Here is a 25,918-nt window from a genome sequence, read left to right on the forward strand (position 1 = left end):
GCTGATCCGGGCCTACCTCGACGACAGGAGCATTTGCTACAGCAGCAAGGAGGGAGAGGAAAGGCGACCTGTCGAACGCGGAGTCCCGCAGGGCTCGGTACTGCGATGCCCGCTGCCCCCCGTCGCGGCCATGGTGTGCTACGCGGACGACACCCTGGTCCTGGTTGGGGGCCGTGGCTGGCACGAGACACTGCGCATCGGCGAAATCGCAACCGCCTGCGCAATCTGTGCCGTGCGCGGACTGGGCTTGAGGGTCTCCCCTGCGAAGTCAGAGGCCATCTGGTTCTTTGAGAAGAAGCGGCGGGGGACCCCACCGCCCGGCCTATGCATAAACATGGCAGGCGAACCCCCCAGGTGGGATCGCAAATGAAATACCTGGGTCTCGTCATCGACAACCAGTGGACGTTCGAGCCACACTTCGACTGCCTGATCCCGAAAGTATCGGTGGCCGCTAATGCCCTATGCGGCCAGCTACCGAACATCGGCGGGGCGGGAGACGCGCTGCGCCGACTTTACGAGGGCGTCATTCTGTCCCGAGTGATGTACGGGGCCCCGGTATGGGCGGACGACCTGATGGCGAGCCGTCGCAGCATCCTGCTTCTGAGGAGGCTACACAGGATAACCGCTATCAGAATCATTAGGGGATACCGGACGGTGTCTCACGCGTCGGCGACTGCCCTGGCCGCGTCCCCCCCCCCCCGTGAGAGCTCCGGGCGCTAGCGCTCAAAAAGAGATACACCCGCCGGAGAGTATGGCATCCGGGAGAAGATCCGACCGAGCAGGCGGCTCCGAATGGCATAGGAACCGCTGAGGTGGACGCGTGGGACTGGTGGCGCTCCCAGCTGATCAACGAGGGACGTGAACATCGGGGTGCGGAGGCGGTCCTCCCAAACTGGGAGGCATGGAGAAGCCGCCACGGCCTCCCGCTCACATTCAGAATGGCCCAGATGCTCACCGGACACGGCGTGTTCGGCGAGTTCCTGAAGAGAATTGGACGGGAGACGACAGACATCTGCCACCACTGCGGGGAGGACAGGGACACGGCGCAGCACTCCCTGGAGCTCTGCCCGGCGTGGGAGCTGCCCCGACACTCCCTGCGGCACGCCACAGGAGGAACACCGACCCCCCAGCGATTATAGAGGCGATGCTGAGAGGTTCACAGGAATACGAGGTCGTCCGCCGCTTCTGCGAGCGAGTCATGCTCGCGAAGGAGCGAGTGGAAAGGGAGAAGAAGAAAAACTCTCACCCCTGCAGGATAAGACGATGGAGAAGGATGGCAGTCAAGCGACCTAGAGCCGCCCCAACGCCGTCCCAACGGAAGTTAATTCATTGAGGTGCCGGCCCCCCCCCCCCCCGCCGTCGCACGCGTAGGATGGTCATCGTGGAGTGTTAGTCGGTAGGAGTCCGACACTACTCTGCTGCTACGCGTCCTGCAGCAGCGGAGTGTCCATGAGGATTTCTCCACGTACAAAAAAAAAAAGAAAAAAATCGAACAAGAAATTCCTCAGGCTGGAAAAAAGACCGAATAAAAAAAATCTTTCAAAACCAGGAGCGCACTTAGCAGAGACGAAGAAAATGTAGCAGTGAAAAATGAAAAATACAAAATCTTAGAAAAAGTTGGATTCAATGTATTATATGACATAGATGGGCACATGAAATTTGCATAAATGTTGAGGGCTGATGGTTTAACTAACTAGCACTGCTCATTAGATTAATTATATGATCTCTTACGTCGTATCGCAAATTATTCCGATTATGTCCATGAAGCGTGAGTTATCTGTAAAATATAATCGTAGCGTTTAGCTTCCTTTCATAGACTTAGCTTATTATAGTTCGTAACGTCGTCGGCTGACTTGGAGCCTACATATTCATGCACACCATCAACAGAATGTTTGGATCTCTCGTAAAGCGTCTTTTAACTGTTTTGCCAACCGATGCACTGATAAGGCGTCTTTCTCCAACACTCACTGCTGAAGTCATCAGGACATGGATTGCATTGGGTGATCGACAGAACGACGAGTTTTTGAAATTGCATGGTGGTCCCGCGGCCTGCTCTAAGACAGCGTCGAACGATGACACCGCGCTCCTTTCTATCTGGCTAGTCGTCAAGTCACTTCAAGTCCGTTCGAATCTATCAGTTTAAAGAATCGGTGCCAGTGCACTTCGCTGAGCGTGTGTTCTCGTGCGCTTTCGTGGGGAGAAAACGAATTAGAAAAGAGAAAAAAAAGGGATAAAAGCCGAAAGAACATTTCTTGACTTGGGCGAATTGCAACGCCCAAAGAACAAAAAAGAATGTAAGACAATTACTGGGGAAAATTAAGTTTTATTATAAATTTATAGAAGATACCTGCAAACTCCTGGAACTACTTCATAACTTAATAAGGAAAAATGTCGAATTCATCTGCAATGAAAAATCTGAGAAATCATTTCAGAAGATTAAGGAATATCTCTGTTCAAGTCCGGCCCTAGCAACATATGAGCAAAACAAAGAAATATTCATTTATACAGATGCAAGTGGTGATGGTTTAGGAGCCGTTTTAAAACAACCCCAAGATATGTTACACCCGGTTGCGCACTTCTCAAGAAAACTGAAAGCAAACAGAATCAATGAGGAAAGCAATCTATCTCGAATGCCCTGCTATTAGAAAAGCGATTCAATATTGGCAACATTACACATGACTGTTCCTTCGCACAGAATGCTTGATATGAAATGAACCTTATAGCGACAGCGTTCGTAATGAGAACTAGCTGCAGTGCGTATATAGTAGCAGATGGGTTCACGAAAATTGCATCAGGTCTAATATGGCGTTCTACGTGCACATCAACTGTAACTTGAACGATACACGTTGCTGAACCGAATAACAAGCGTATCAACTAAAAAATTGTGAAACAGAGATAACAATGAAGTGTTCATAAGTAATCTTAGTTAATATATCTTGAATTTTGTTGCTGCATTTTCGATGATAGCGACTAGTGTTATTTGCAAGAATTGCAAAAGAAAAATTCAGTCTTCTAGAACTAGAAACTGCGGCTTAGGTTCCAAAATTACAATTAAGTGTGAGTACTGGATGAAATTTTTCAACTCATCTCCACTAATTGGCAATGCCAATCCATACCAAAAGTCATCTGAAATAAATCGCAGGATTGTGTTGGCGACTTTTAGAGAGCGGAATGGAACAGATAAATTTATTTTGTGCCCTAATGGATATTTTTCAGTGATTGGCTATCAATAGATACTATGGCTGTACGGAAAATTTACATTCTGCTGTCTTACGGATATATAATCGTCCAATTTCGAGAGCTACCGAGAAAGACAAAAGAAAAGTTAGCGTTTCGGAAGAGAGAATGCCAGGAAAATGAGAGAATTGAATTCTTCGTTCGGGCTTGCTAGACTCCACGGGAAACACAGTAAGAAAGTGCTTGATATAATTGTAAAATCTAGTTTTCTGAATCTTGCAACGTTGCATGGGAGAATAAAACGGGCACAGAACAGTACAATGATGAGTATGAAGGCGACAAAGATAATTGCACTATAAACCATATCAGTGCTGATAAAGTGGAAATTTATGTCATCACAGAAATGTTTATGAGATCAGGAAAGAAACATCATGCCAAGTATAGTACATATATTGGAGATGGAGATAGCGAACCGCATAAAGATATTAATCCATACGAAGACATTGTCGTTTAAAAGAAAGAATATGTTGGTCATGTATAGAAACGAATAGGCACAAAGCTAAAGGATGCCAAATAACGTTAAATAAACTGTTTTCGAATAATTACAATAGCGTTTTCACAAAAAGTGGGATTTCTAACTGGAGAAGGACAGACATAATAATTTGTAAAAATCCTAGGAATAGCGAAGAGTATAATCCATGCATGTTTTAAACCAGTTAAAGCTGGATTCCAAGTCACTTTACATAAAGTTCATCTGAAATAGAACTTTTGTTTGTAATTGCTTTTGTTTGTATTTGCTTTTTCGATGAATATAATTAAGTGCTGTGGGCAAAACCTGAGCCCTCGTCAACATTTTATTGCCGACCTATTAAATTTGTATTTATGAAAGAAAATGTAGCATTGGTTAGGGAAGAACATAATAATGGAAATAAATAATCTTTCTCTCAATACATACAATTCAGACAATGATATTATAAAAGTTAACTTTTTATTGCGCTTAGCCTTATTATACGGTAGCGTTGGTAACATTTTATTAAATATAAATGTCGGTTCAAAATGTTGTACCGGTGGAGAATCTTCAAAGAAAATGAATTCGATAGAAATTATTCAAAAACCTCGCGTGTGCAGATATTTCGACGTTAGCACGCGAGCTAAGAATTTAATCGTAATTCGACCGTGTTTGTACTTTCAGGAAGAAAACAACCTTATTGACCGGGCAGTTCTATGTAAATATTTATAAATCGCACATTAAGCGAACTTGTTTACGAGTTAAAATTCAAAGGTCTCAGTTATAAGAACCACAAGAAAAGATAAAAGATACGTACCTTCGGAATTTCAATCTCATAAACTGAGGTTGAGGTCGTGAGGTAAACTGTTTTCTTTTTGGGTTCACTCAAGACAGGATATTGGTATCTTACGATCCCAAGAATTATGATCCCATTGGTACAAGTGTGTATATAACAAAACAAAAATGAAACGTATTCTTTTCATTTGTAATTTTAAATAACGAATAGAAAAGATAACGCACACATGACCTTCTTTAAATGGTATAATGCATTCCACAATTAAAAGAGAATAAAGATACGAACTTACCAAAGCACCATAGGCAAGAATTTATGAAGTTTTATCTTACTCGGGAGTCAGTTTGCCTGAATATCACAAAATCCATTCATCTTAAATTTCTGGCAACGAGAACTCTTGAAATTTCCTAAAAATATGAATATTAGCAGACATTTTTTTCATTTTTCTAAATTTTAACAGGCAATTTAATATTTTAACATATTTAACAAGTTAACTACATACTAACAATATTTTAACTACTATAACGGTACCTCTTTATCCTCCGGTATACAACTTCCTGAAGCCGAAACTGTGATATTCCCAAAACGTTACTGTTAACTCATTTAGGTTATTAAGTCGTATGTATAAATTAACGCAGAATGAAAATATTAACTCAGCAGTTCGTTCTAAGTTTTGCATATACAAAAGGGAGAGGGATGATATACTGTTACGTTTTGTTTGTCTCGTTTTGGTTGCGTTGCCGTTAATTTTTAAATTTAGATTAAATTGTAGTATTGTCTGTTATTTAATGCGATTGGAAATTAAACTCCACGTTTCGGCTAACCTGCTATGCGCAGGAGTACTGGCGCGGGAGAGGATTAAAGTTGGTGAAAATAATCCTATTATATTATTAGACAAATATTCTTCACAAAAAAATGTTTATTCATATTCTAATTGGATATTGACAAAATGGTTCTTGAAATTTCGAATGCTCGGAATTACAATCGTGTGCAATACGTTTTCGCTCTTATTAATTACAAGATTTTAATTTCGATAGATTTTCGATAGTTTACAAATTGACACATACAAACACGTCGATTAACAATACTAATAAGAATTGGGAACTGATAAAACAAAGAACTAAAAGCTAAAGAACTAAAGGACTAAAGAACCTAAAAGCTGATAGCAAAAACTAAGAGCTAAAGGAATTAAGAGCTGAAAAACTAAGGAACTAAAGAATTAAAAGTGTTTTCGCACGTTCGCGGGAAGACGCGATCTCGAAGAAGCGCGCCAACGGGAGTCGTAAATTCCCGTTACGATTTGCTAATCGACGCCGCGAATCGCTCGATCCCTTATTTCGTTTAGGATAATAAGGGTAGTTAAATGAAAGATAACGCTGTTGCTAACAGGTTATTATATATTTTCACAAATCAACAACTTCGGTGTAACACAAAATGAATATTTGTTATGAGATGACTACGAATGAGTGCGACCTGAGTCTCTAGGCGGATTATCGCGGATACTGATGGATTTGTCGACTCACTGTATTCGAATTGTTGACCGCTTGACGAGATGCTTGATTGAGACTGACTGATCTTCGGGTGTAAACCCGGTCGAAGGATGTTGACTGTTCGAAGGATGTAAAATCAGTACCGTTCGGAGACGATGCTGTGGCGAAGGAAAGCCAAGGATGGGTGTGTCTAGCGCACGGGACCATCGGATTTGTGGATGACGATTTTGGCTAAGATAGTGAGGGAAATAGTCTTCGTTGTTAATTGGTTAAACGAAGGGTCTTAACCGCCCTCGAGAGAAAGTGGTTCGTGAGAGGAAAGTTGCATCATACGTGAGAAAAACCAACTTTCCCTTGTCAAGCCGTGGTAGACAATGGTCTTTGGAAATGCTTCGGAAACAGACGTTTGTTCAGTTTGAAAGACCTCGACTAGGAAATTCCTAAGATTTATGGACGATACTTGAGACTATTGGGGGTACGCAGTGAGTATCCGAAGACATCTGGTTGCCATCTTGCCCGCGGTGTGTGGCCTGGGTCAGGTAGAGTGTTACGCGACGTAACAAAAAGGAAAGCAAAGGAATTGAGAAATTAAGAGCTAGAGGAATTAAGAATCAATCGCTATGAACAAGAAATTACTTGCCAAGAAATGGGGAACTGAGCGCCAAGTACCAAGGAGAACCACGAACTGAGGAACTAATCACACAAAACTGAGGAATTAACTACTCTAAAACTAATTATTTCGCTTCTCCTATGTCGCTACGCTTATTTATATTTAAGTCTACCGTGGAGGGGTCGTCATGTGACGGGTTATTCCGTGGGGGTTGTGAGGTTCGAATTTGGTTTCTATACAAATTGTTAAAATTTATTTAAATTTCAAATTGGAACGCTCTCTCGTGCTATTGGTAGTTTTAGTCTACGTTACGGTGCGTGCGCAGCGCGGGACGTGACAATACATATATAAATGAAATTCCTTATAAAACATTGCTGCCAGATATAACTTTAACGCAACGACATTGCACATTAAAAGAGAGTTATTAATTTATACCCCGTTAAGAATTTAGTACAGCGTAATCTGCATAGAAAGTTAGAAATTATTTTCTTGAAGACTATCGGAGGCAATTTGAAAAGTCTGTTTCAGGGTTTTAACGATTCACTATACCCTTTATCCCGCTTCGTAGAATAAATGAGATGATACAGTTACCCTCCTTTTCAGCAAGGGAGAGACACTTATTCGGCAAATGGAGTGGACATGTAAATTTTCGCGTTTTACGATAGTTTGTTTTATAAAATTTGTCCACTTCTAGACAATTGAAATAGGTAGCAAACACGAGATGGTATATATGTAATAAAAAAGTTAAAAAATCCCACGATTCTACATTAGTTGTTTATTTATACGTACTGGAGGGAACAATAGTAGAGCTGAGACTTTAATTTAATTACTAATGTCTGACGTCACGAAGCATGAATCGAAGTAAGAAGGGACTCTAGCAGGCCACCTGCGAACTTTACCTCCAGCTTATGTATGTCTACGACAGGATCTCTGATAGGATATTCCCTATTCCCAAAATGTTGTATAAAGGGACCTCGCCAAAACCACATAAAAAGATGTCACGATATTTCGCGTAGTTGTCGCATTTGTACTTTGCTGCAATCCAACTAGTATCATTATATTTCCTCATCGTTAAAGTTTGAAATTTAAAACACTAAAAAGATATTTGTCGATATGTATAAAAAAGATTTGAAATGTTAGGTTATCATCTTTGCGATGCCTGCATCTTGAATTTTGTATTCTATTGTTCAAGCGTTAATTACGTTGTATCCGTTCATCTGTTATGATTTTATTATAATATATTTTGTTCCGGTGAATAAAATACAGAGTTCAGAAACTCGAATATCCATTCGCGAAGGCTTTAAAAATGCTACATACATAGCGCAATATGTACAGCCGCAAATTTTCGCAAAATCGGCTGATTTATTCCTTCAAAGTGTTCCAAAAAAGTGAAAAATTGAAATTTCGAAAAACCCTTCCAGCGTTACCTGTAGAAAACTGTTATCTAACGAATGAACTTTGATTTTTTTATTTCAGATGATTCAGCACCAAGAGACACGCCCGAATAATTACTGCCATTGCCGTATTTTTTAGTATTTCTCCGTGAAAATTTTATACAATATTCTTCGAATGTCATACTTTAATGTACTATTGGTTTTAATAAAGAGATTTTAACTGTGTCGTCACAAATAATTCACAAAGACATGCCTTATTTTTGTACGAATTAACCTTACCCCCCCCCCTCCCCCCTTAAAAGATTATAATCTTAAGAAACTTCCCTGTTGTTACTCATGACGTTGATAGAGCAATGACTTGCTCGATTGTGATGGACTTGGCATCCATCATACTCTAGTGACAATTATTTTAATGACAATGTTTAAAGATTTAGAGATTAATAAACACGTGCGGCTTTAACTTCTTCGAAGCTCTGCGTGGCCAACAGTTCGATAACGCGGATGCCTTCGTGAGTTTTGCTTCCTGCAATTGCACCCTGCACGCGAGTTCCTTGGATTGGCCACGCCAAACCAAATCAATTACTACTATTTTATTTACTATATTAATAACTCTGCTTTGTATACAACCAGTAATAAAGAAATTTAAGGTTTTCAAGTTGGCCATAACATCCATGTAAATAGAAGATGTGTGCGTGGAGTAACCGAGAGTGATAATGAGAACAAACGATTTTGCATCTTGGAGCCATTTTCTAAACCATTTCTTGTTGTCCAAGTATATGCGATAAGAAACTATTTTAACGAATCTATTTATATTTCATCTTGAGTTAGATGAAATTTTATTCTTAAAGTTTCTATATTCTTTGCTGACGTATCCATGGAATAGTTAAATAAAAATGACTACATTAATGGATTAAAAAATTTTACGCTGCGTTTACTTCTTGCTCCAATTCTTGTGTACTTTATATTTATCAATATTGTAGTATAAAAATTATTTCGTTAATTGTGACAAGAATGAAAGAATGAATACATTTTGAAAAATGATATGAATAAATTCTTAAGCGTTGTATAACTAAATTTCTCCTACACAATTTTTACGTATAAATTATTTCTGTATATCTTATAATTGCTACGATACTTTTATTTCTTACATGTTAATAATCAGGTTGACTACCTTAAATATAAATTTCTAGAAGGTAAAAGTTGACTATAAAGTGTTACCAATATCTTCGCAGTTGTATTTAAGTGTTCTACACACTTAGTTACTTGTTGTCTCGTGAATCTGTCTTTAGTTTCACTTCAAATGGCTATAATTTGAAATAAATTTTGGAAAATTGTCGCAGTATGTGAAATTATGAAACTCGCAAACTCGTATAAAATTTCCTCCTCTTTCTCTTTACACGTTTAAAGTGTTAGTCGAAAAAATTCGAGTCTCGTAAAGTAGCATGAGTTGAAACACGGAAGTTGTTATCTGTGGAACAACACATCCGGCGCAAATGGAATTCGAGCCAAATTCTAGAATTTTAAACTTAAAATCATTTCGTTATAACCTTAGGTATTATTTGCTACCTTTACGCTGTAAATGTTAACAATAATATGACATTAGTATACCTTTTCACCGAAAATTAAATGTAATTATATCTTTTTTTTATATTTTACGTGGAGGAAATCCGCACGGTAGCCAGGCCGCTTCTGGGGAAGGCGGAGTGGTAGTGTCGGACTCCAACCGACTAAAACCTCCACGATAACCGTCTCGGCTGCGATCGAGAGAGGCCTGGGAACCGGTGTGAGCGTCGCAACGGGGCTTCCCCCGCGCGCCTAATACCACCGCTGATGGGGCGGTGTGTGACCATTATCACACCGCGCCTCTTCGCCGGAGCCACCGTGCCAGGCAGCCCGGTTCCCCTACCGCACTGTTTGGCGGCCCCGAAGCGCTGAGCCACCAGCGCCCAAGCCCGAAACCCACGGGGGGCACGGCGGGCCCAGCGCGCTTCGCCAACGCCACACGGAGTTCCCAGGCGATCATCCATCTAAGTACTATCCGTGCCCAGCGCTGCTTAACTTTCGTGATCTGACGGGAACGAGTGCACTCAGCGCGGCCAGGGCGTTGGCCGAAAAACACCGACGAGGATGGGATTCGAACCGACGCGTGCAGAGCACATTGGATTAGCAGTCCAACGCTTTAACCACTCGACCACCTCGTCAACCAAATGTAATTATATCTAGATAACGTTTAAGCGTCTATACCTGTGGCAATTGTCAAGAAATTATGTGTCGCAAAATCTAAATAGAATGCAGCTGCAACGTCGATCGTGATTGTAAAATATTACAAAATTACTTACTCTAAAAAAACTTTCCCAACAAGAGCTAAGTGACTTGATATTATTAGTTTCTTCGTAGGTAGGTATGGAAGGACATACAAGAATTGAAAACACAACGTTTCTTTTAAGTAGAATCACATTTCTTTGTGCGTTGATCAACGCAATTCGTTATTTCACATAGGTCTGTAGGTTTCAGGTGAGTGTTTTAAATAAAAAGTCTTTCTTTAAAATTATCATTAAAAAAACATTAACATTAACACTAGCTTTACGGGAGCCACCAATTTGACGAATTTCGAACTTTGAAATGAAATATCTCAAAAACCATAGCATTAATTTTAACCATTTTGCATCGTAAATTGATCATTTCATCTAAAGAATTTATACAACTATTTTTTCCCAGGCTTTCTAATGTTTGAATTCTCTATGTAGTATGCCTATCTTTACTTAACCCGTCAAATTGACGGGCTAGCTGATTTCATAAACAACCCGTTTTTCAAAGACTGTGCAAAAGTTTCAGTTATTGTAGACATTTCCCATTATTGTCTCCGCTTATTGTAAGTATTTACAATAGGATAATTGAATTTGGGCACAGTATTTTCTTTTTCTGATGAATCCCCTTTTTCTAGCAATTATGAGTACATCCAGGAGATATAATAAGATATTGCACATAATTGTCAACATCAATGAAGATTGTTCTGAGGATGCCTTCGAAGAAGATCAATATGAATTAGGCCATAGCGAAGGTGACAGTGGAAGTCCGTTCTTATAATATTCAAAGATATCGCAGGGCTTACTGGCTACGCTAAGGGAAATATTATGTCGAGTTGTGTAACTAATGCTTTCGAATTGATAATTGACAGACGAGTTACGTAGTTTTTTAAGAATTCTATATGCCAGGGGCGCATATGAAGGGAGATCATTGAAAGTCCCCGAAAGATTACAAACAGATAAATTTGCGCTGATATCCGAAATATAGAACAGATTCATAAGTAATAGCCAGGCTTGTTACAAGTCATATGAAAATATCTCAATAGATGAAAAATTATTCCCAACGAAAGCCCGATGCAGGTTTACGCGATATATGCCGGATAAGCCTCATAAATTTGGCATTAAGGTTTGGTTTGCAGTTGACGTCAAAACAAAATATATTTTGAATGGTTTCCCTAATGTGGGGAAAGATGAAACTCTATGCTCTATGCTCTTCCACGCATGTGAAGATGCTGAAAGAAGTGGCGAGGTCCACTGCCGCTGGTGCAACAAAGATGGTGAGAAGAATGGACCCCGCTCCTGGTGCCTTCGCGATAATGGAAGGATGCATAGCGGCATTGGAATTGGCCTCGCGCTCCACTGTGGAGAAGAGCAGCGAGACAGCGCGTCTCGCCGCGACCGAACGCAAGGTGGAAGAGCTAGGCCCCCCGTTGATCCAGCTGATGGAAGAACGCCTCCAAAATGTAGAAAGAAGAAGGGAAAAGGAGATCGTCCTCGACGAGACCACGAGAAGGGTGGAACCTGGAGTTCTAAACAGTCCAGCGACCAAGGGAGGGCAAGCGGCTGCCATGAAAAGAAGATACAAAGAGGAAACAAAAAGAAGAAGGAGTCAGCGAAGAAACAACCGGCGAAGCTAACTCCAGGGACAGGGGTGAAGAGCCCGAGGAATGCCCCAGAGGGAGGATCGGAGGATAGATCGGGCCAATCCTACGCGGAGGTATTGGCCGCGGACAAGGACAGCGTCCCTCTGGCCGAGGTCGGCATCAACGCGGTAAGGATGCGTAAAACTATGACCGGAGGCGATCTCCTGGAGGTCCCGAAGATCAGAAGAGGGAGAAGACCGCTGCGCTCGCAGCACGACTGACCGGGATCCTGGATCCGAGCAAGGTCCGCGTGGCGACACCCTTCCGAGCTGCGGTAGCAAGGGTGACTAGAATAGATATTTCGGCCAACAAGGATGAAATCAGCTAGCGGTGGTGGCCGAACCATACAGATTTCTGGATGCTCCGAACTGGACCGGAGATACGGACAAAATGATTGCTGTCACCTGGACATCAACGCTGGGGGCGTTCGCCCACGAAGTCCCGCTGGAGCGCAGGAACGGATACGTAGCGGTCGAGTGGGCAAGGACGGTGGTGGTAGGCGTGTACGTGTTACCCAACAGTGGATGGGCAGCGTTCGAGGAGTTCCTGGACGGAGTCGGCGGCTGCGTCAGGCGGCGCCCTCCCCGGCAGGTGCTCGTCCTGGGAGACTTCAACGCACACTCCACAGAATGGGGAAATCCCAGGACCAACGCATGCGGCCGCGCGTTGTCAGACTAGGCCGCGGGTCTTGGACTGCTGTTGGTGAACAGGAGCTCGGCCAGCACCTGCGTGGCGTAAATGGGGAGTTCCACCTATGCATTCAGGCGGATTTCAGGCTGGAGAGTGGCCGAGCGGATCGAAACACTCTCAGACCACCTGTACAAATTCATAGAAGTGAAAGACATACTTGGATCTGGAACGGTGACCGCGGGCGATGGTCGCGGCCCGCCGAAGGGAGGACGCGCGCCCATCATCAAGGTGGAGGATCAAGGAAAGGGACGACGATCTGCTTCGAGCTGCCGCAGTAGTGGTTGCCTGGAACTGAGAGGCCTCGTCGACGCCGACGAAAAGTGTGGAGGAGAAGGCCGAGAACCTCCGCCAAGGCGTAACGGCAATATGTGACACGCCCATGTCGCGAACCACACTGGACACCGCGCAAGGTAGAGCCGTGTATTGGTGAACTCCAGACATCGTGGAGCTGAGGGCGAGGTGTGTGACACGAAAACGTCGCGCGAAGGACCCTCTGGTAACGACGGAGATGGAACCTGCGTTGTTGCTGCAGATAATCGGGGCGCTTTTCCCCCCGCAAGAGGACAGTGCGACAGAACAGCCGCGGCAAACAACATGGACGGTAGAATAGACAGATGACTGGGAAGTCACGGAGGAAGAGCTGTGGGAGGCGACCAGAAGAATGGCCTTCCGCGACGTGGTGCCAGGTCCGGACGGAATCTGGGGCCGGATCTGGGGGAAGTGATGGGGGTCATGGCTCCCAAACTTCGTGTAGTAGTGAAGCGTGCCTAGCCTATATGTATCGCATGCTTGAGATAGCTAGTCATGTCGATATGGAAAAAGATGTAAAAGTTGAATACATTATAGACGGGATAATAGACGAGGAAGCAAATAAGTCTATGTTGTACGGCGTTGCATCCATCAACGAGTTAAGAAAGAGGTTGATCGCGTACGATGAGCAGAAGAGACGTAGAGTAAAGTCGATTGCGAAGCCGGTCAAAACCAAGAAGAACAAGAAGCCCAGTCGATCTGGAGATGTGAAAAAGACGCGATGCTATAACTGCGGCGACAAGGAACACGGCTGTGCAGAGTGTCCAAACAGGTCAAGAGGGTCGAAGTGTTTTAAGTGTAGAGGGTACGGAGACAATGCATCGAAGTGCAACAATCTGGATAAGTCCTCTAAAGAAGTTTATAATGCGCGGAATTTGTTGCTGGCGAGTTGTAAAAGTATTAGAATTGGAAATTTCGAACTGAGCGCTCTGATAGACATTGGTAGTGAACTGACTTTAATGCAAGCAGATCTGCATGCTAAAATTGTTAATTGTTGATCGTTAATCGTCGCTTGTTGATTGCTGACTGTTAATTGTTTAATAATAATAATAATTAATAAAATAATAATTAATAAACATTTTTTGTTGAAAGTGGGGAGTATTTTTTGGGGCACTAACATGCAACACCACCTCAAATTAATATATTAACATGTTCTGGTTACAGACAGCCTCTTTCCGTCGTAACAATATTTCCCGCACATGAGAAGCATCGTTTCAACATAACCGGCATTGCTGGTATCATTAAATATCCTTTAGCATGTTCTGAAATTGCTGAGTATTAGGTTATCCTTGCCTTTCTCCATTTATATGGGTTCAAATTCAACATTTGCCTTAGCGTCATTACTTTCGTCGTATAGAAATTCGAAAGCACTCTTCTTGGTCAATTTTTCTGCACTTGCTATACGCAGGGCACAATTTCCGAGCAAGTGTTTCACTTTCCAGCGAATCATCTCTCTGATATTCAACGTTTCACGTTCCAAATCTTTGTATCGTGGATGAGAAAGCAGGATATATGGCTCAGTGACATAACGCCATGTTCGTTCCGTTTTGAATTTGAAGCGTTTCGTAATTTCTGAAATTAATGTCTGCTTGCGAAATTAACGTGTATGAAAAATTGTGTCTTCTGTATGTCTGAGAATTATTATGTCCTTACAATTTCTACTGTTTTTAAAATTCTGACGAGGGATTATGTCATTTCCACCCTCTTTCAGTAATTTTAAGACGCTGTGCCACGGATTGGTCCGCTATGACGTTTCATATTGGACTTCCACTTAAGCGGCGTGAAATATACAGAGTTCAATCCTTTCAATGTAAAATTAATTTTTATCGTTTACGAACACTCGATATCGTTTATTAATATTCATTCGGGATGTCTCAAAATGAGTTTCTGCATCTATTATCCTACCTCGATTCTGACTGGTATCATACAGTCTCGTTAAATTCCATTACGGGGTCCTTTCTCTTCAAGTTAACCCAATTAGAAAGTAGTAAAGCCGAATATTCTAACTTGGGAAAAAGGATGGCACAGATTTTACGATATGTAGCTCATAAGGACAAACAAACAGATACCAGCTGAAATGCTTTGGGATTTATCGATTTCGACGTTATAAAACATTGAATTTTATTCTCTTCCGTGGCAAATATTGAAAACATTCGTTGTTCGTCTCGATACGTTTATATTCTTCTATTATTTCGTTCAAAAATAAAATTCATTTTTATGTATAATAACGTATCGATAAAAATGCGACGCGAGCAAAAACTTTGTCGACCGTAAAAAACGTGTCCATCGACGGATGAAAAAGTTAATCTCTTTGTCTAGACTTTGTGAATTATTATAGATAGGAATTACTAGCCAACGGAAAATTCGAGTCTGGCAGTGACTCGTGTTATTGTACCAACGTTGTTTTAATTTACAGGATCTAGAGTCAAACCAACTCGATACAGATTGTTATCGTCGTTCCTGGTAATCTCCAAACGAAGTTACGTAACTAAGTTCATATTACGACCGGCATGCACTATTTCTATACCCACACTAATTTTAATATAACTGACTATTGCAATTTTATCCTTTATGATGTTCCATAAAGGAACCATCATAATTTCGTAAACACGCGTTTAAGTATCGATTTTCAGACGTCTTCTTCAGGCTGTATACTTGCCAATTCATCTAGACAAGTAGCTTACCTGGAAGTAACACTTAAAAAGAAAGGAAAGGCAACTAGATATTGATTTAAAGAAGGAATATATAAACTACCATAATACCGATATGGTCATGCGGAATACAACGGCTGGCACCGTGTCATGTCACAAATGAAACGTTGCACAAAGATCTTTAAATAATACGGATATGCAAACTTGTCTAAAATCGTATGTCATAAGTATCACCTTCGTTAACAAAGTATCTTCATCACAAACAATGGCAAACGAAACAGAAATCACCTCCTTGTGTCGGGAGCGAAGCAATCTAAGCGACCAATTCCAGTCCATATGGAGATTACTCGACGAATACGAACAGTCTGGTCGGCACAACAAGGCCGCCTTAATAACCTATCAAAAACAAGTCGACGACATTTGGAAACGGTTCAACATTGTCAATGACGAATTACTCATGCTCGACGACGTCGCACCTGTAGACTTATTCGATGCCTATTTAGACCTGATAGTACGACTGAGCAATCTCATCGAAATTAATTCTTCCTCAACGAATGCCTCCAAGACAATGGCGAATCCAAAACCTCCTAAATGCAGCAGCAACACTCCTAGCAGTTTCCAGAGACGTAAGAATAATTTCAATAATAACAGTAACAATGATCACACTCCGCCGATGGAGAATATCGTATCGAATCTAACTCCGATCCCGTTGTATGACACGCGAAGCTCATTGCATAATACTAGCAGCTCGTCACCTACACGCGACTTGACGACAACCAAGTTCGCGTCCTCATTATCTGAACAATCTGATTCAACGCCACCAAACGCCGTAAATCAGACAACCTTTCACACTCGCAGCTCATCGCCAACACGCGACTTGACGACAACGAAGTTCGCGTCATCATTATCTCAACAATAGGATTCAACGCTACCAAACGCCTTGAATCAGAATACTCTTCACATTCGCAACTCATCGCCTACACGCGACTTGAGGGGGGAGCCCAGCCTCCCAATCAACTACAAAACTCCGCGTCGTGTTGGACGAATCAGCACCAAGCAACACCGGAGTTCCGTTCAACGATGCCTCTTGGACCGAGCTGGTCCATTATCTTTCCAGGACCGTGACGGTTCACGATCTTGCAAGGACCGGGACATTCAACGACACCTTCCGGGCCGAGAACTACAACTGAAAATTTCTAGGCAATGACGAGGCCCGCGGCGATCAAAACTACAAGGATTTTCCGAACAGGACATAGACAACAAACATGTCAAACTATTATAACTCTGCTATTTTTCAGATGAAATTCGTACTCTCCGAATGAAATCTCACCCATTTATCAACCACGGAATCAACTATTGAAGACCATTTTACGTCAAAGAGGGAAAGAATCGTAACCGCCGCAAAATTCAGGTATTCGTATCTAACTTGTATGTTGTGCAGTTAAGGCAGTCCACATCGAGCTGGTCAGCGATCTCATAAGCGAGGCCTTCATTGCTGCTCTGCTAAGATTCATCGCTCGTCGAAGATTCAGTCTTTTCATAACTCCCTTGTCCCTACTCCCGATCACTTCCTCATCAGAGACTCGCTAACAATTTTTCGAACGAGAACGAGATTTCAGGGACGCTGCATTCAATCATCTGTCCAGCTGACATAGAGAGTATCCACACGAGTTGAATATCCAAAACAAATGGGACAAGGGCAGTCACGGCATACGAGAAGGCACCATCGTCATTCTCAGAGAGAACAACGTTCCCTCAATGCAATGGCCATTGGGCTGAATCATCAAAGTCCAACCCGGCGCAGACGGCATCATACGGACGACTACCGTTCGAACAGCAACGAGCACCCTGGATCGGAGCATCAAGCGGATGGTACTCCGAAACAATCAGCAACAGCAACGAATTCTGAAAGGAGATTCACCTCACAGCATCACACCGTATTGTTTGATCGGTACCCTCTCAACGGGGGGAGTATGTTACGCCACGAAGCTTACCACAGGCTGTATTTCTAACCGTCGCTCGCGGCCCTACAGTGTCGCAGACTAATCGTCTTATCTGCCCGACGGAAAATATACAATATATCGACGAGCGCATAGGAAACGTCGATTTCGGTCCGTTATGCCATACATATAAAGAAAGTGGCATACGTGATCATAGGCGCGAACGGTGGCCGTCTCCCAGAGAAGACAAAGGAATAATCGAAGGGCAATCAGTCCCTTTTGAAGAGTCAAACGTTATACGTCGAGAGGTTTAGACAAAGAACATCCAGATCACTTAGTTTAACGCATACATCGAGATCGTAAAGTTGGGTCGAATTTCTCTAACATATTAACTGTATTCATCGCTAAATAATTTGTGACGTTTATATTATTACATTCATTATCGTTAAATATACAAGCTATATTAACCTGTTAATACGGTGTTAAATTCATTGAACTACCACTGTTATCTTAATCGAAACAGGGGAACGACTATTTCGCGGCGTCGATTAGCAGAATCGTGGCGAGAATTTACGCCTCTCGCTGGCGCGTTTTCCTCGCGACCGCGTCTCTCCGCGAACGGTCGTAACACTACGATTGATAATTAATTATACACAGCATGATAATTAAGGATAAGATAAATAATAAAGTGTAAAATAAATCACGAGAATATCATTGTGCAACACTAAATTCTAATAATAACGACAAACGGGAAAAAGAGCAAACAATTTCGTTTTTATTTTATATCCCTAAATAACGTTGCATAAGAAACTAATGTTACCAATTGTTCTTTTTAACCCTAAATTTAAAAAAAATACCTTTGTAGGTGCTATAATTTCCGCGATAATACGATTTTTTCCATGAGCTTCAATTTTTGCGCGGTCGAGCCAGAAATGGCGCGCGGAGCTCCCAGCGGTCTCGTTCGCTGCACTGAAGGCTTCTAATCGCCCGCTATGAAAATGGAACAACTTTATAAACGTGTTTTTATCTTTTATGGGCACCCAATCAATACGAAAAAAATACACATATAATACACGTAATAAACTATGAAACCACGCCTGTCGCACCGCTCAATTTTTTAATAGTTTAACGCTGGCGAGTTGTTCTGAAGCCAATTCCTCCTAGAGGAATATTTTTTTAAAATAATTAAGTTAGGCACGACTGGAGAAACCGACAGAGACAAGTAAGTCTCAGCACGGTAGGACATGACGTGCGAAAGTTATTGCATTTTACAACTAACTGGAAGCGATTATCGTTGTATATTAGCTGAGCGTTCAGGCGAAAAAGACTTTTACTCCTGCGAATCAAAATACAGGTCTTGTAGAAAACGTAAAGGCTTGAAGGATAAACTCAGATAAGTTTGTATTTGTATTGCAAATTTAACATTTTCTGCGTCGTAAAACAACAAATTGATCGTACGAAAGCTAACACACGAATCAATTGTATGATATTTTTACATGTCACATGGACTCGTAATCGTATGGCAATTTTAACTAAAATTAATTTGCAACCTAAAAAATTGGGGTCATCGCAAGTCTCATTTTACAGATATTTTAATTATATACAACATTCTACTGAAGCTTCTTCACGTACGATAAATGATTTTTTAAAGATGAGGTGTAGTAGTAGTTATGATAGTGTAGAGGCCGCGAGATAGTGTACCGCTACTTTTCTTCTGAGTTTTGTGTCGCGGAAGAAAAATCGGATCACGGGCGTCGGGATTTGAACCCCGGTCCCGAACGTTCGTAACCAAAGGCGCTAACCATTGCGCTTTGTTTTTCTTTTTTTTTATAACGTTTATCGTCAAAGTAGATGAGTATTACAATGTATATTATTCACAATAAACAATGAAGCGCTAACCACTGCGCTGCCGTCGTCCGGTGTTAGTTGCTATCAAGTGCCGCCACAAAGATATAAAACGAAATGTAAAAATAGTTGGGCTTTTTCGTTTAATTGACATTTTCTTTAGAAAGCACCGGAGGGAAATTGTTTCAAAATCGCTTCTTTTGTTCTAAATATCGTTGCAAATCATATTATGCAAAGATGTTTCTGCCATCAACTGTAATCATTTAATCCTCAACCAGAGGCATAATCATTTATTAATTTATTATTTGTTGTTAAACAAACAAAAATGCAATTTCATTATATTCCTCCATACATGGGCATACATTGTGCCTGAATAACATACAATTATTCAGTGCACATCGTTCGTGTGGACGTTGAAGAATTGGCACGTCAAAGACAGACATGTCCGTACAAACATGTTCGCGATCTGATGGAAACACTAATCCTCTTCATTTGGGAATTAAAAGGTAGCTTTTGACATGGATCGGCAGATTTTACGTTAGCGACAAAATGCACAATTGTTTACAACATCATCAGTTTTTCTTGTGACTTACACGTCACACGATAAATTGGCGAATATGTGTCATCGAGTTTAAAACTGAAACTGCTAATATTCTGCTAATAATATACTTATTTAACAGATTTATTTATAATGGTGAAACAGGAAACTATGATTGTTCTACGATACTACAATATTTTGGTTACCACTCAGACACCAGCAGCTAATTATCAGTTCACAAACAAAGCTTAAAACGCAAATTTTGCTAATTGTAAAAAAAGAGATACACTTCACCGATCTGTTAGGGAAGTGATACATTTACACTGTACATGAGAGTGTGTGTGTAAGGTTTAGAGGGCGTCAAGGACTCAGTGGAGACAAAAGACTGTTGCCAGATGTTAGAAGAATCTAGGCTAGTCGGTTGGCAACCAGCGTGCGTGCAAGACGTTCTTAGAGAGGAATATAGATGTATAACTGTTGTATGGGAAATATAGTCAATAATTTGTATTCCCAAATCCTCGAATTTTCTTAACATGGTAGCAGAGCGTGGTTATTAGTTTTGCAAGATATTTAGTGCGTGGTTACGATCTTGCGAGTGAGTTTTCAGTAAAGAAAAAAAAACTTTCAGAGGAACAAAATATACTTCGAGCACGTAGGAACGCTTGAGTAAGAAAAGAAAAAAAAAAGAAGAATCAATTAAAATGGAGAGATCGGAAATCATGATACCTATATTCGATGGCGAGGATTATGGAATGTGGAAGCAAAGAATCACGATGTTTCTCAAATATAAGGAATGCGAGGTTGTTACAACTAGAATGAAGAACGAAAGAGACGATGAAGACTGGGACAAAAAGGATTTGAAGGCGATTAATATAATTTATAGTGCAATATCGAACAGACAATTGGAGTATGTTAGGGAAGGAAAAACGGCGTATGATATAATAAAAAGGTTCGATGAAATGTACTTGAAAGAGTCGACGGCACTGCAGATCGTATGCAGAAGGAGATTGGAAAACATAAGACTGGAGAACTACAGTGATTCAGCATCATTCTTTAACGATTTCGAAAAATTAATAAATGAATTAAAAAGTTCGGGCGCACAAGTAAGTGAGAGGGAAAAGCTGAATTACATGCTGAATACGTTACCCGAAGAATACAGCTACATAGCGGACATAATAGACGCATTGAAAGAAGAGGATCAAACGGTAGCGTATGTAAAAAATAAAATAGAGGTAGCAGAGAAGAAAAATAAATCCAATCGAGGAGAAAGGCAAACCAACGCCTTTTCTGCAAAAAAGGAAGGATGCTTCAAATGTGGAAGATTAGGACACTTTGCGAGAGAGTGTCAAAATGGCGTCCAAGCGGAAAGCAGTAACGGCTATTGGCATGGGCCAACACGTGGTCGAAACAGAAGAAGAGGAAACAAAGGCAATACGAGCAGAGGACGTGGAAACTTTCATCGTCAATCTACAACCGGCACGGGCGAGCATGGAAACTCAAGAGCAGGCATATGGATAGCAACGGCGCACGCAGCAAACAGCAGTGAGACGAATGAGATAAGTAAGAACGAAATAGTGTGGCTATTAGATAGCGGTTGTACTGATCACATAATTAATAATATAAATTATTTCGATAAATCTATCGACCTAAAAGAACCGGTAAATATATATTTAGGCGATAATAGACCGATAAAAGCGACAAAAGTTGGGAATGTTATAAGTTATTTTGAAGCATTCGGAAAACAAAATAAAATAAATATGAGGAAAGTATTTTACGCGAAAGAAATGTCCGCAAATTTGATTAGTTTAGGTAAACTAACAGACAATAAGAATACGGTTATTTCCAAAGGAAATATTGCGAAAATAATAGATGAGGATAATAAACTTACAGCTGTAGCGTTCAAAGAAAATGGGACATATAGAATAAAAAGTATATTGAAAGGGAAGAAGCACTTAGTAAACAGCGCCGAACGTAGTGGTATGAGTAAAAAGGAAAGATGGCATAGGATGCTAGGACACGTAAATTTTAAATATTTAGAGATTTTGGGTAAAGAGCAGCTAGTGACTGGCATACCGAATGAATTTGAAAAGGAACTTTTGAAATGTAGGGTGTGTATAGAAAGCAAAATGCATAACTTACCTTTCAAAAATAATCGAACTAAGGCTAGGGAAATAATGGAAATTATTCATACGGACGTATGTGGTCCCTTTAAGACCACCGGATTCAATGGAGAAAAATATTTCATTTCATTTATCGATGATTATAGTAAAATAGCTAGGATCTATTGTATAAAATCAAAAGATGAGGTCTTTGATTCTTTCGTACAGTTCGTAAATGAAGCCGAAAATTTAACGGGCAAGAGGTTAAAAATATTAAGATGCGATAATGGTAAAGAATATTTAAATAATCGAATTTATAAATTTGCTAGGGATAAAGGTATAAGAATAAATAATTGCCCAACATACGTACATAAATTAAACGGGACAGCGGAAAGGTATAATAGAACAGTGATGGACATGGCGCGTTGCTTGTTAGCGGAAGCGAAAGTACATAAAAGGTACTGGCCGGAAATAGTTTGTACAGCGGCATACTTGAAAAATCGAATATTAGCGAATACTATAGAAAGAAAGACACCTTTTGAAATATTCTTCGGGAGAAAACCAAGTGTTAAAAATCTACATCTATATGGAAGTAAAGTTTTTGTAAGAAGGCCAGAACAAAAAAGAGTTTCCAAATGGGACAAGAAGGCAGATATGGGAATTCTATTAGGATATAGTGAAGTAGGATACAGAGTCTTATTAGGTGGGAAAATAACAATAGCTAGACATGTAGAGGTCATAGAGACAGACACTAAATGTATCGGTTTTGAGGAAAATTCATTAGAGGCAGATAGAAATGATAGCGAAGATAACTATTCATTGGATGGTATGGATAAGGAAGAGTTAGAAGGTAGGAAAGATGAAAATAATAGTAGTATTGAAAGCTCAAACACTCCTAGGAGATCTACACGTATTAAGAAAACTCCAGTAAGGTATCCAGAAAAGGAAAATATTTGCGAGATTCATGCAAATTATTGTAAAGTAGATATCCCTCGTACATTTGAGGAGGCGATTTGTTGCGAAAATAATGAAGTTTGGAAACAGGCTATGGATAAGGAAATAGAATGTCTCTATAAGAATAAAACTTGGAAATTGGTAGAAAGGGTAAAAGGCAAAGAAGTATTAGATGTAAAATGGGTTTACACGAAAAAATCAGAGGACAGGTATAAGGCTAGATTAGTGGTAAGGGGATTTCAACAAAGAAACGTAGCCGATGACATATATTCTCCAGTGGCGAGTAATCAGACCTTTAAGATATTGCTATCATATTGTTGTCAAAATGGATTAATAATTGAGCAAATGGATGTAGAAACTGCCTTTTTAAATGGTGAAGTAACCTCGGAGGTATATGTAAATCAACCAAAGGGATATGCGGACGGAACGAATAGAGTTTGTAAATTATCGAAAGTGCTTTATGGGTTAAAAGAAAGTCCGAGGGACTGGTATGAGTGTTTTGATAAGTATGTGACGAGATTATGTTTTAAAAAGAACAATATAGAGCTGTGCCTATATACTTATGGAGAGGGAGAAAATGTTGTTTATTTGTTAATATACGTAGACGATTTGTTGATTTGTAGTAAAAACAAAGGGAAGATACAAAGTGTAAAAAAATTATTAACTGATAAATTTGAAATGAAAGATTTAGGTGAAGTAAAAGAATATCTTGGAATAAATATAGAGTATGATTATTTAAAAAATGAAATGAGATTAAGCCAAAAGAAATACATAGAATCATTAGCAAACAAATATAAATTACATAACAGCAAATTGTACTGTACACCTATGGAGACCAACTTAAAAATTGGAAAAGCTGAGATAAATAGAGAGGACATTGGATACAAGAATTTAATTGGCGCATTGCTGTATATTAGTGTAAATACCAGACTCGATATAAGTTATAGTGTGAATTATCTGAGTAGATTTCAAGATTGTTGTAACGAGACACATTTTAAATATGCCTTGCGAATATTGAAATATTTGTACCGGACTAGAGATTTAGGGCTACATTATAAAAGAAATGAAAAGTGCGAAACGATAGATTGTTATGTGGACGCTGATTGGGCAGGAGATCATATAGATAGGAAATCGACTTCTGGGTATGTAATTAGATTGTGTGGAAATGTAATTGGATGGAAGTCTAAAAAACAAAGGTGTGTGACAAAAGCCTGGACGTATGCAGAGTATGTAGCTCTATCGGAAGCGGTGAGCGAAGTAATGACTATCAGAGAACTAATGAAAATCTTCGATGTAAATGTAGACGATAACCCTGTAAAAATCTATGAGGATAACTCTGGAGTAATGAGTATAGCAAAATACGGAACTTTTACAAAAAATTCTAAACACATCGAAGTTCATTACCACTACGTTCACGAGTACGTAAAGGAAAATAAGATAAACATAATAAAAGTAAGTACAGAAGAAAACACTGCAGATATTTTTACGAAGGCACTGTGTAGAGAGAAATTTGAAAGGTTTAGGTCATGGATGAATGTAAAATAAGAGAAATGTAAAGAAAGCGATAAATGTCAAATATTCTGTTAATTCGACAAGTATGTAAATAAAATTAAGTGTACAGTATAAATGTAAGGAGGCGTGTTAGGGAAGTGATACATTTACACTGTACATGAGAGTGTGTGTGTAAGGGTTAGAGGGCGTCAAGGACTCAGTGGAGACAAAAGACTGTTGCCAGATGTTAGAAGAATCTAGGCTAGTCGGTTGGCAACCAGCGTGCGTGCAAGACGTTCTTAGAGAGGAATATAGATGTATAACTGTTGTATGGGAAATATAGTCAATAATTTGTATTCCCAAATCCTCGAATTTCCTTAACACGATCGTATCTTCGATATACATACATGAGGCGTAGTCTCACCGGGAATATTCGGATGTACCGAAATGTCATAAAAACGGACCTAAGGCGTAGCGCAGGAGGACCAGTGTGATATATATCTTGTAGGTTTTAGTAGGTGGCGGGCCTGGGCCAGCCTCGATTCTGATCCCTGGGGGCGCCCTTACAAGATGGTATTGAACAAACTCCGTCCATGGGCGTCTCCCTTAACGGAGAGCATGGACCCTCGGTTCCTGGAGGAGATCATCGGCACCTCGTTCCCGGGAGCAGCGAACGAGGGAAATAGCAGCCCTACCGAAGAGAAGGAGCAGGAGCCTCAACCTCCGGAAGAAGAACCACGTGCCTCCGCGGGAAGTTGGAGCCCGGAATCGCGGGTCACCGAGGAAGAACTGACCGGGGCCGTCGGGAGGATCGGAGCGCGGAAAGCTCCGGGTCCCGATGGAATCCCGGTCTGCTTGTGGAAGGACGTCGCCGGGGTCTTGGCCCCGAGACTAATGCGTCTATTCGACGGATGCCTGTTTCGAGGTGAATTCCCCGCTTCGTGGAAGGAGGGGCGGATGGTCCTGCTGCCGAAGCCGGGGCGCTCCCCGGACTCGCCTTCCGCCATCCGCCTTCCACCTTCGGGCCGGTGTGCCTTTTGGACGAGGCGGGCAAGCTGCTGGAGAAAGTGGTGGCTGCCCGCTTGGAGTCGGATCTGTCCCGGAATGTGCCCGGACTGCACGACGGCCAGTTCGGTTTCCGGAGAGGGCGGTCTACGACCAACGCTGTCGCCCGTGCTCCGCTCCCTTGTCGAGGGGGCCGAGCGGCGTTACGTGACCTTCGAATTTCATCGGGTGCCTGCGTACCTTAGGGGTGTGATCTGGGCGTTCCTCCGGGACCGGAGTATCGTCTACGCCGTCCAGGGCGAAGGGGTGACCGAGAGGGCTGTATACCGCGGGGTCCCGCAGGGTTCGGAGTTGGGGTCCGTTGCTGTGGAGCATCGCGTAAGACGCAGTGCTTCGGACGCCGATGCCTCCGAACGCGGCACTGGCGTGCTACGTCGACGACACGTTGATGCTGGTCTGGGGCACGGCATGGGGT

The 25,918-nt window shown here is 41.4% G+C and overlaps 1 non-coding gene and 1 pseudogene across 1 annotated transcript; both read right to left on the reverse strand.

The window, feature by feature from the left end:
* Nucleotides 1-9,962: 9,962 nt before the first annotated feature.
* Nucleotides 9,963-10,081, reverse strand: LOC117215001 (annotated as a pseudogene).
* Nucleotides 10,082-10,091: 10 nt separating this feature from the next.
* Trnas-gcu lies at nucleotides 10,092-10,173 on the reverse strand. The gene has a single exon. It is a non-coding gene; the product is annotated as a tRNA-Ser (tRNA).
* Nucleotides 10,174-25,918: the final 15,745 nt, after the last annotated feature.

This window comes from Bombus bifarius, unplaced genomic scaffold (genome assembly GCF_011952205.1).
Source record: "Bombus bifarius isolate JDL3187 unplaced genomic scaffold, Bbif_JDL3187 scf7180000009295, whole genome shotgun sequence".
Classification (NCBI taxonomy): Eukaryota; Metazoa; Arthropoda; class Insecta; order Hymenoptera; family Apidae; genus Bombus; species Bombus bifarius.